Below are 12,993 nucleotides of genomic sequence, written 5' to 3'. Positions count from 1 at the left end.
TGACTGGCTCTCCCAAGGCCATCAGTAGTTCTAATGGAATGTTGTCTACTCCCGGGTCCTTGATTCGACTCAGGTTGAACCATATGCAAGAAAATTCACAATTATTATTGCTGTACTGAGAGTCCATAGCGCTCTAGGCGCCGTCGTACTTCCCGTGAGGATGTATGTCTTTCCGTAAATAGGTTCATTTCTGACTGAAAGTATGTCACGTAGCTGTGCAATGTTGCACGACGAAGACAATATACAGAGTGTCTCACATAACTCTGCCACCTCAGATGTCTGTGGAACAACAATAGATATTCAAAAACGGTTTTCACCTGCATGAACGTACGGCAAGGGCTTAGGAAACCAAACACTATGCGAAATTTTAAAACGTAAACAAATACTATTTTCAACACAAACTTATGTATTTTTAAATGGGCACCCCCTATTATTTCGTATGCAATCAGCAACATGGAAAGTCACAAAAATAATGGCGTTGGTTGCATCGCAATACGTCAATTACATCCCGAGAAATTGCGAAGCGAAGATGACGCTTGAAATAAATGAAACACACAGCTAGCGCCCGTCCTGAGACTCAAGCGTGCACCTCACGCTGCCTGTAATTGTGAGATGATTGACGTACTACGTCAGTGGAGTCTTAATGTATGGTGTGTTAATGTATGACAACACATGATTGGCCCATATTTCATTGATGGTACTCCTAAAGGGGGATAGTTTAGTCCCTTCTTCAACTGTAGCCCTACCTTACTTGAACCAGACAACCTCTTATAATGTGTCAAATAATGCGGTTCAGAATGATGGATGTCCTGTGCATAATGTTTATTGTTGCGAAATGACAACTAGAGGTACAATTAGTGGTAACACACTTGTTTTCACGTTTATAAACCTCACAAGTTCTGAAATGTGTGGCTTGTAAAGGATAGCAACGGCATCACAGTTTCTGACGTAATACATCGCATGTAGTACTGTGCTCAGGGCAGGGGTTGCCTGCACTGGCGCCGGTATCCTGCCGTAAACATACCAATATCACCACGGCACGCTTTACCTTCAGTGTACAAGTGTCTCTTAATCTGGTCTGCTGATCTGCTACTGTAACGTAATTAAAACCTGTTTTCTTGTGGCATGTTACATTTGCCTTCATCTAGTCGATATGCCGGCCTTCAGTAATGAAGAAAAACTAGATATTCTTTTAATTTATGGCGAATGTCACAGAAATGCAACCGCAGGCTGAACGCTACCCGGATCGGCGGTGTCCGTCACGTCAAACCATTGGCAACATCTGCAAGACACTCACGAAAACAAGAAGCTGGGCTCCCACAAAACGTCGAGGTACAACGCCAGCGACTGGCAGTGGAAACAAAATTGCTGTTCTGGCTGCTGCAGCTCACAATCCTCAGGTGGGTGTACGAGAAATTGCACGAGGTGTAGTAATACGTCACAGTAGTGTGTGCAGAATCTCGCGTCGGCATCGGTTTCATCCGTTCCATATCTCACTGCACCGAGAACTGTACGGGAATGACTTTGAATCCCGCAATGCATTCTGTCGTTTTGCACTTCACCAGTTGCAAGGTAATCCAGTATTTCTAAGCAATACGTTGTTTACGGACGAGGCTTCATTTACAAATCATGGTAATGTGAATCTGCGGAACATGCGCTACTGGTCCGTGCAAAATCCCCACTGGATTCGCCAAGTTGCTCATCAGCGACAGTGGAGTGTCAGTGTTTGGTGCGGTATAATTGCTAGCTGTATTGTAAGTCCCTGTTTTTACCGTGGAACATTGAATGGACAGCAATATGCATCATTTCTTCAACGCACACTAGCGCTACTCATGGGGGATCTAGGATTGGAAACTCGTCTATCAATGTGGTTCCAACATGATGGATGTTCCGCACACAATGCAAAAGTTGCCAGAGACGTTCTGGATGAGACATTCCCAAATAATTGGATGGGACGGGGAGGCACTGTGCGATGGCCAGCACGGTCCCCCGACTGGGCGCCATTAGACTTCTTTCTCTTCGGCGCAGTGAGAGACAGAGTATATCAAGAACCCTCAACGACAGTAGAGAATATGCAACATCGTATTACTGCGGCGTGTGTGGCAATATCTTTAGAAACTCTACAATCTGTGCAACAGTCTCTCGTTACCCGTCTGCATACGTGTATTCATGCCAACTCAGGGCACTTCGAACATATGTTGACGTGACACATTTTCATTGGTCAACGTGTGGGTGTATTCTCTATGCTGGATGTAATTAATGCACAACTATACAGTTTCTGTGGGCGACAGGGCACTAGTAAATGTGTATAGCAAAGTGAATTCAAGTGTGTTATCTTCAATTGTTGCTCTAGTTGTCATTTCGTTAGAATAAACATACATTTACAATTTGAAAAACATAACTTTACGTTGGACGTGTTACTTGTTTATTTTTGTGGTTTGTGCATACCTTCCCATTGTGTGAGTGAGCCCCTGACACAGGCAGCGTGAGGTGCACGCTTGAGTCTCAGGACGTGCGCTAGCTGTGCGCTTCATTTATTTCAAGCGTCAACTTCGCTCCGCGATTTCGCGGTATGTAACTGACATATTGCGATGCAACCAACGCCATTATTTTTGTAATTTTTCATGCCATTGATTGCATACAAAATAATAGGGGACATCCATTTAAAAGTTCATAAGATTGTGTTGAAAATAATATTTGTTTACGATTTAAAATTTCGCATAGTATTTGGTTTCCCAATCCCCTGCCGTACGTTCATGCAGGTGGAAATCGTTTTTGAATATCTATTGTTGTTCCAGAGATATTTGAGATGTCAGAGTTAGGTGGGACATCCTGTATGTCTGTTCTGTCAGGCACTAATCACGTGGGACCACACAGATTCTTCACGGTGCTGAGTATATTCGTCCAGGGAGGACTTGACCACCCATCCACCTCAAGAATATTTTAATAAAATTGTTTATATTTTTGCAACTATCAGTTACCGAATTTTTCAGCTTAATTTTGGAAAATAAAGTCGAAAATAACAAGAATTCTACAGATTACAAGCAATGTTCAGCACAACATAAATTTCACATGAGGGCTTGCCCACTCAGATGGTCTAGGGGCCTGACCGCCTGCAGAGAACATCATAGCCAAGTCAAGCAACCCATTCAGAGGTTGTCGCACCTAGTATCAACAACAAATTCGGCATGATTCCCCCAGTCCACACGTAGAACCAGTTAGCCACAGGAAACTGAGTAAGGGAAAATAGAAAGGGTAAAGACCTTTGTGGCGTTTATGTGACAGTGCGTTTCACGATCATATCATATTGAATTATATTAACCGCTATAGCTGAGGGATCCGCTAGAGAGAGAAGTTACCTGGTCCACAAGTGACGAATGGACCCGTAGTGTGGGAAAGCTCTGGCAGTAGACTACTTTGCCCTTGAGAGATAGCAGTGCTGTATCAGAATTAGCGCCAAGAAGCAAGAAGTTGTGTAATGATATTTAATAAATGATTTGTTAAAAAATCGATATAATAATGCTGAAGTCCGTATCCACACTGATGGTTTTATAAATGCAACTGCGTTTATTAAAGACCAACCTGCAAAAGTCAACAAATGAATTACGTCACTAATATGGATAACAGCGGAAATGGTCAAACTATATCAAAAGTGCACTCTGCCCAAATGGGCTGGAAACAGTTAGACATATTCTAGTACTAGTCTCAGACGAGTTGTCAGTCAGCCTCGGTGAGGTACAGACTTATCGATCACGATCATATGGACTAGTTCTTTTCATATAAGTGGTAACATACGACTGACAAAAAATAATTGTGGTAAGGTCTATGGGACCAAACTGCTGAGGTCATTGCTCCCTATGCTTATGCACTACTTAATCTAACTTAACCTTACTTACGCTAAGGACAACACACACACCCATGACCGACGGAGGACTCGAACCTCCGACGGGGGGAGCCAAGCGAACCGTGACGAGACGCCCTAGACCGCACGGCTACCCCGCGCGGATACGACTGATAACTTAGACTCAGGAAGCACTAACGTGATGTTATAAGAATCTGACTTAAGGACAACGAAGTTTTATTCAATATTTTTGTTGCTCCGAGTAGTACGATCAGACTTCATCATCATTATAGTGACTCACGATTTCGATTCGCCCTCATTGCTTGTGTTGTAATGACCAAGTGTTTCCTTATTTCACTTGTAGCAATAAATAATATGGCGTCCCTAGCAATTTCTTGAAATATTATTGCACTGACGGTAGGAATAATCATAAGAGTATCTCCGAATTTCTCTGATTGAAACAACACGTTAGAAATCGCGATCTATGGAGAAGAATTCCGGTGGGGACAATGAGACCCCTTCAGAATCTGTGTAAGCAGGCTTCTTCTCGAACAACCACCGAACACCGATTGTTCCATAATAAGAGTTACTCTTGCAGTTTAATATATGTAGCCGTCCATTCGTAATTTCACGTAAATGACAACTTACGTTATCAGACTTAGGTGTAATAACGTATCGTGGCAGGATGATTTCCTGTGTAAATCTTTTCAGTTAGAAAAGAATGGGGTTTGTTTCTGTATGGGGGATCGTTACATCCTCCACTAAGAAATAAAACGAGACTGATCATCAACAATTGAAAAAAAAAGCATGTCCCTCATGTTCATGCTCACGTGGCCGTAGTCTGCAGATCTGTGTTCACAGTCACAGCACTGGGTAAACTACACTGATCAGCGAGAACATTATGCCCACCGACCTGCTGTCGACATAAACCCCTCCAGGCGAGAGCAGCGTCGCATGTGAGGAATAACAGCTAGTCAGGCAAACGCATGGTGTATTTAGTATCAGTGAGCGTGCTGTCGTGTAGAATGGGGAAGGCGCGCTATCTATCTGAGTTTGACGGAGAGAAGATTGTGATAGCCCAAAATCTCGGCACGAGCATTTTGGAAACAGCAAGACTTGTCGAGTGTTCGAGAAATGGTGTGGTGGATGTCTTCAACATGATGCGGACGCAAGATCAAACGTCGTCGAGACGTTGTGGGGTCATTAGACATGTCGCATGTCGTAGACTGGGAAGACTGGTAAAACAGGACAGGCGGCGAACTGTGGCGGAACTAACATCAGACTTTAATGCTGGGCAGAGTAAAACTGTGTCTGAAGACGGAGTGCACAGAAAGCTACTAACGATGGGCACCTGTAGCCGCCGGCCCATGCATATGCCAGTATTAATACCGCAACATCGGCAACTACGACTGAAATAGGCACGTAACCATCGGCATTGAACGTTGGCTCAGTGGCAGAGCGTTGCATGGTCTGATGAATCCTGATACCTTCTTCATCATGCCCGTGGGAGGCCCTAATCAGTCGTCTTCCAGGAGAGCAGCTCCTTGACATCTGTACTGCTGGACGGAGACAAGCTGGCGGTGGCTCCATTATGCTCTGGGGCACATTCATGTGGTCATCCATGAGTCCAGTGGAGCTCGTGCAAGGCACCATGATGGCCAAGGAATATCGTACACTGATTCCAGGCCACGTACATCCCTTCATGACGATCACTTTTCCCGACGGTAGTGGCATTTTTCAACAAGATAATAAGCCATGTCACAAGGCCAGGAGTGTGATGAGTAGTTCGAAGAATACAGTGGCGAGTTTTAATTGATGTGCTGGCCTCCCAACGCACCAGATCTGAACCCAATTGAACCCATCTGGGTTGTGATTGAATGTGGCGTCAGAGCTCATCGACCTCCTCCCTGGAATTAATGGGAATTAGGTGACTTGTGTATGCAGATGTGGTGCCAGCTCTATTCAGCGACCTACCAAGAAATCATTGCTACCATGCCATGATGTATCGCTGCTGTTATCCGTGCCAAAGGCAGACATACCAGCTGTTAGGTAGGTGGTCACAAAGTTCTGGCTGATCAGTGAATAATGAGTGCACACTTCGGTTTCATTTAGTGTAAATTATGATGTTGTGAGAGTTGAGAGAGTTTGTTGCTAGTATACAGGTGGACAAAATACAACTGGCCCTGATGGTATTGAGAGGCACCCACATGCCTTGCTCATACTGTGGCATCAAACAGTCAGGCCTTCAAGATGAGTGGTCTGCCAAGCGAGTGGATTCATTCTTATTTATCGAGTAACATGAACTCTCGTACTCACAATTTAGTTACAAATTATCCTCCTGTATGAATAATACGCAACGGAAACGCATCCCTGACTATCAGTAATTTACAGAACCCTGACTGTTCACTACGCACTGGCAATACCACATTTTCTTTTTGTCTTTTATCTAACGGCTTGTATCAACACGTGGCCACCGCACTGAATATGAATGGCGCACACATAATAAATTCGGGTCATCATGACAACATACAATTCGAAGGAAAAGTCCACCAATCTTTTTCTTTTCACTTTCATGCAAACCACACATACCCAAATTACATGACATACACCACACTACAAGATGAAATACAACACAGGGAATAGTCACAACATTATCACTTTCAGCTTTCCCACTTCAATTAATATTTATCCCAGTTTCACACGACACTGCCCCACTTCGTAATTCTACTTTCCTACTATGAACTCTGGAGATATATGCACGTCTTCCTGTGCAATGCAAGCCAAGTGGCGTTGCTGGATAGACGACCGACTCACCTTGCTTCTCTCTCAGAGTTTGAATCTAGCGTCACACGGAATCATATCACGCAAAGTAATATTAAGAACATATTCATCACACACGCGAGTCCTCAACTGATACCATGGACGAGTACTTCTCTTTATCCTTTGTCTCATACACAAATTGAGACTCACACAGTACTCACCACGTGGAAGTACTCGTCTCTAATTTCAAGTCCTGCACACGCCATTTCTTAAATATTTCAACTTATGGTACACACGCTATTTCTTAAATATTTCAACTTATTGTACACACGCTAGTAATTCAGCTTAATTTAAGCACACGGAAGTATTTCAACTTATTGCTACACGTGGTTTCATTGTGACCGTTGGTCACTTCCGAAGATTACTACAATCCCATTAATATTACCTGCCTGTCATTTAATTCTCCCCACAAAAGTTCCTGAAATAGAGAAATTATTATTTCAAACTACTCTTAAATATTCCACATGCATACCATGTCTCCCCTCATTTGTCTTTACGGAGCACAAGTAAAACAGGTCTTAACAGCACAAGATCCAGCGGCAGAGTGCTGAAACATGGCCGTTCTCCAGGTTCTCTCACACCTCTGTCGAAATGGGGGAGCACCTTGCTACCGTATTGGTCAGCCACATTTCAGGCGCTCAAAGCTCAGGTAAATTTCATCTCTTTGGTCCCACCAAAGGTGGCCAAAGGATCGTCTCAAAGATGATCATATATTCACATTCACTATCTGTGGTTAGCAGACGACCATACATTCATTCATTTCACAGATCTCACCAAACTGGATGTAGGGATTTACTTTGTGGGAGTGCACATGTGATCAATTAAATAAATAAATTGTCATTCATTCCCACACTGGTATCCGGCTTCGCTGTATTAATTGAAATTGAGTTATTTTACAAAAAAAATTTGTGTTGTTCTGACAAAAATAATGAAGTATGTTGTACCTATTTTCAAAGTTGGGCGGTACTGTACCCTTTCAGTATTATAGTGACAGGGTGAGTGGGGTCGCTATATGGTAGAAGAACTGGAGTGGTGTATTGTGATGTTGATGGTGCTGACCAGGGATGGTTAGAAAAACTTCATTGCAAAATATCACATCTTCTGCTTAGTCTTGAGCTACAATGCTGAAGTGCAGTCACGCCCCAGAATGCACTCTGCAGGTGTGTAGTCTGACACTGACGTCGGAAGGTCGTAGCAGCGTAATGGACAAATGACGTCTGCGTATTGCTTTGCTGACACTTTACCCCACTGTGTAGTGTCTGCTGAATTAGCATTATGTGGACCTGTGTGAGCTGTGCCAGCGACGCAAACGTCACTGAATACTCGTAGGTGCCCACTGATAACCGAGGTAGAAGCTCGCCCTGGTGTGGATGGAGGGCAGCTGTGCTGTCCAGGCTGCTAGCTGCTGCCCTCCGAGGCAAGCATTCAGTTGCTATCATGGAGCCTAGGGACGGCTCATCCGCCTTGCCGTTCCAAGTTCACACCACTTAGAAACGTGCACTGGTCTGGTGGAGTTGGCTGCCCAGACTGACGTCAGCTGCTGGCTGGTCCATAACATGATGAAGACTTGTGTGGACCACATTTCATGGACAGTGCTGGCAGACTGCGCATAACTATGCTAGAATCAGAGGTCATTTGCGGTGATTAATAGCACGCTTATTGTGCTGATAGATTTCTTCCAGTTGTATACAGATCTACATCCAAATCAACACCCAGTATTGGTCAAAATTAGTGATGGTGTTACATACCTCCCCTTTTTTGGTGGTCTGCCATCTGCAGACATACAAAAGAAAACCGAACTCCAAAATGCCTAGCTTACATGAAACATAGAAGTGTAGCTCGTGGCGTTCAAGACGTCTAGTGTTTCTTCCCTGAACTGTCTTCCAAATTCCTCTCACTGTTTTAGCAAAATGCTTGAGAGACTCCCCATTCTCACCAACTCTTGGCATTATTTTGTCAATTGGCGATGGCATGCGCCTCCCGTAAACTACCTCATATGGTGATAGTTCTGCAGCAGATTCGACTTTTGAAATCTGTGTGCTTACAGTAATACATATTCCAATCGTTATGGTGTGAATTCACATAATGACTCAATATCCTCCTCACTGTGTGATGTACCGTCTTCAAAAAATGGCTCTGAGCTCTATGGGACTTAACATGTGAGGTCATCAGTCCCCTAGAACTTAGAACTACTTAAACCTAACTAAACTAAGGACATCACACACATCCCATGCCCGAGGCAGGATTCTAACCTGCGATCGTAGCAGCCGCGTGGTTCCGGACTGAAGCGCCTAGAACCGTTCGACCACAGCGGCCAGCTGTACCGTCTCCATCTTATCATTACGCTCAGGGTGCAGTGGACTGTCCTTAACTTCCTAACCTCTAGCAAATTACACAGCTGCTTTAACAAATCCAACATGAAGTTTGTCCCTTGATCTGTAATCATAGTTTCTGGCGCTCCCAATTAGAATACACAGCTGTTGATCAGTTTTTGTGCTACCGTTGCTGCCTATTCATTACGACTGCAGTCATTTGCCCATATCTAGAAAAATGATGAATAACAGCAAAAATTGATTCCCAGCTGGAGTCCTGTTCACTTTTCCTAGGACGTCCAACCCAATCATTTTAAATGCTTCCATCGCTTCTGGTAACTTCTGCAAAGGTATTAGCTTATGACTCATATCTGGCCGTTGCATATATTGTATGCAACCCCTCACATGCTGATCCACAACAGTTTCCTTGACCTCTACCAGAATCATTCTGTTACTCATCTATTTGTTATTCTATTGTAAGGTGGGAATGGTCTTGCCCCTTCTATGAGTCCATTTAACGTGACTATAATCACTTTCCGAGCACTTTAGGTCAATATAAACGACTGACAGTGTCGCAATCGCTTTGTAGATAATTAGTTGTTGTTTGTTGGTGTAATACTCTCGATTATGGTGTACGAAATGTCTGCGGAAACGCATGGCATGCTGGCTTTGTAATGCAGGGAAAATTAAGCGATTTTCTCATTATCAGATTTTGCGTCAACGCATTATATGCGAGGCACCCGGGACAGCGCTTGGCCAGCAGCCTGACACCGCGTGTCCTGGTGTGTAACCTCAAGTGTTTACAAAACAGAGCAGTGGCTTGCTGGACATGCTCTCGCCTACATCCCACTAATTTTAGACCTTCGAGTAATGGAAGTGGGGCAGGCCAGGAGTCCCTTCGGAATTAAAAATTCCAGAAAAGTTGTTGCCCGCAGCTGTGGATCTTCCCAGGTGGCTTGGTCGGAGTTTACTCGTGAAATTTGGTATAAAGGGAAGAATTGTGGAAACTAGTTCGATTTCCAGGCCGTACATTGGTCGGTACTGGGAAAATAGGGTATTTTGAGCGTTTCTAGGGATGTGATTCGCTCGGTAAAGTTTTGGTAGGGCAAACAGAGGCAAAGAACGATCTTATTCGACTCTCTGTAGCGGTCTTCCGTCTTGGGCTTTCGTTCTGAAATGACGTGAGCCATGTCAGCTGATAGGAAGATTGTCGCAATTTGAGAAGTTTATGGCCAGCAGTCTGTTGTCCAAGTATTGTAGGAGTGTAATTCTCGAGGCGCCGCACCCGGATACCACGGCCGCGCCGACGCCCGCTGGAGACCACAGCACCAGTAGTACGGTGAGGTCGCTCCTGTATTTGTATTTCTTTATTGGTCCTGTAAATCGTGTTTAGGTACATATTTTGCACAAAAGATGTAGGACAAGTCAGGTTGGTACAGTATATACAACATCATACACATTGTTATTTTGAAAGGATAAATAATTAAAAATTATTCAATACATGTTGAATAATGATGACAAATTTAACATAATAAGATAAAATGATAGACTTATTAAGAATGTTTGAGCAATTACACTACACTTTTCTGGTACTCTAAAAACTCGGAAACAGAATAGAAGCAGTGGTCAAGCAAGTACTCTTTCAGTTTCACTTTAAACTTTTGTAAATTTTGCATCTGTTTCAAATAGGATGGCATGTGATTGTAGAGCATTATGCCAGTATGATACACTCCTCTCTCACAAATGTTTGTACTTACTGTATCGACATGTAAGTAATGCTTCTGCCTAGTATCATATGAGGGTGGTAATCACAGTTATATTTGAAGATATTTTCATCTTTTAAAATACTTCCTTTTGTAAAATTTAATATTTCATACATATATAAGCAAGGAAGAGGCAGTATACTGAGATTTTTAAATATTGGTCTACAGGAGTCTCTGTACTTAGCATGGTTTATTATTCTAACAATCTTTTTCTGTAGCCTAAATATTTTGTTTGTACCTACGGAGTTCCCCCAAAAGATAATGCCGTACATCAGCAGTGACTGAATACTGCCATGGCACATTGTGATCACAGACGCACGGCTTGTATTTTGTGCGAGGATTCTTACTGTGTACGTAAGCATGTTAAGTTTTTTATTTACACGGTTAAGATGTGTCTCCCATTTTAGGTTCTGCTGAATATGTATACCTAAGAATTTTGTGTCACTCACGGATGAGACAGTTATTCCATCAATTTTAAAAATTGGTCTTGCAGGATGTAGTTTCTGTGAATTGTGGAAATCGACTGTCACTGTTTTTTCATTATTTATTATTACCTTGTTTGTTCTGAACCATTGTGTCAAATTTTGTATTATACCTGTAGCTGTTTTTTGTGGGCTTTCCTCATCACGTGATTTGATTAGGATATTTGTGTCATCTGCAAAAAGTATTGTTGTCCCTTCGGCCTGCGTTAGGAGTAGCGTTAAATAGCTGGATCACGTGCAATTGCTCTTTCCACTGATGTTTCACGATACTTTGGGGCTTAGTGACTCTTCTTACTTTTCGTTTTGTGTCGATGTCAATCGGTCAGCCAATTTATAAGAGATCGCGTTTTGTACCGATTTTGACACAACTCACTGCCAATCCCAGCTAGGAGGGTAATTTGTAAATGGTTCATTTGCGTTTTTATTCAGCATTGGTCTTAAGTTGATAATAAATTTAATAATTCAGTAGAGCTTTTACTTTCAGTTATTTGATCCTGAATTCACCATTTGCTTTATTGTATTTCTGTGCAATTGTCTAATATCATTGAACCCCCTAAATGTTCGTTATGGTTCATGTTTGGAATTAAAAATTGATGTAATTTATCGTCAACACTACCACCGCAGATTAAATAGGGGTGACAGGGTGACATTTCAATCTAGTGTTATCCATTCTTGCGTACATTTCCACTCCCGATTTCTCTGAAAGTTGTTTGACAGGAGCAAATGCACGCAAAATCCAGACAAGCAACAGGTGGAGTGTTACACTATAACCCACATGTCCTGACAATATATGCTCAAATGCTTCTTTCAGCGCTTCCTCGTTCAGCTCCACTGGTACTATTACCCACAGCTCTAGTGTCGTTGTCTTACACAATAAACCATCACACGCAGAGAATTGTGGCTGTGATGCATATTGTTTATATTTCACATCAACCCATTGCTTGCTTGCCACTGTGCAAGGTGTGTTCCAGTGTTTGTACCACTGTTACTTTTCAGCTTAAACTACTTGTGTCTGTATGTTTTAGGAGGTTTTTGTATGACTTCATTCTCAAATTTGCTTAACCTCAGTGCCCATTTAGTCAAACTACTAGAAGGATGCTCAAGGTACAAATAATATCAAAAATATCTGAGTCCATATGTCACACTTAACACATCTTTTCATGTTGTGGAGTAGACTTTCTTTCTCTGCTCAAATTCCTGGATGCATACGCTACGGAATGTCCTTTCCGTTTACTACATGACCGAGATCACGCCCTATAGCTTGATTGAAAGTATCGATTAACAAGATAAACTTCTCATAGTTCAGGAAAATTAATACTGGCTTGATGTTAATGCTCTCCTTAACTCCGCGAATGCGTCTTGGCATTCCTTTGTCCATCTGAACTTTACATCCTTTTTTAACAGTTACATAAATGCACTATATCGGAAAACCCTTTCATGATTTTCTACAATAATTTTATAACCCCAAGAAAGACTGTAATTCCTTGGAATTATTAGGAATCAGAAATTCCTTCACTGCCTTTATTAACCTCGGGTCCATTTTAATCCCTTCACTGCTATTAACATCTCGTAAATATGAAATTTCTTCCAGCACAAAAAGATATTTTTCAGTGCTTGGTGCTAAAGTCGGTGCTTGTAGTCTTCTAAAAACGTATCACAAAGGTAAAGTGTGCTCTGCCATATCCTTTGCAAAAACAATTACATCATCTTCGTATGCCATGAACTGGCGAAGTTTCTGTCTCCTCAGCATTCCATCCAGTAAATGCTGAAACATT

This window comes from Schistocerca piceifrons, chromosome 3, assembly GCF_021461385.2.
Source record: "Schistocerca piceifrons isolate TAMUIC-IGC-003096 chromosome 3, iqSchPice1.1, whole genome shotgun sequence".
Lineage (NCBI taxonomy): Eukaryota > Metazoa > Arthropoda > Insecta > Orthoptera > Acrididae > Schistocerca > Schistocerca piceifrons.
Note: the sequence above shows the minus strand (reverse complement) of the source record.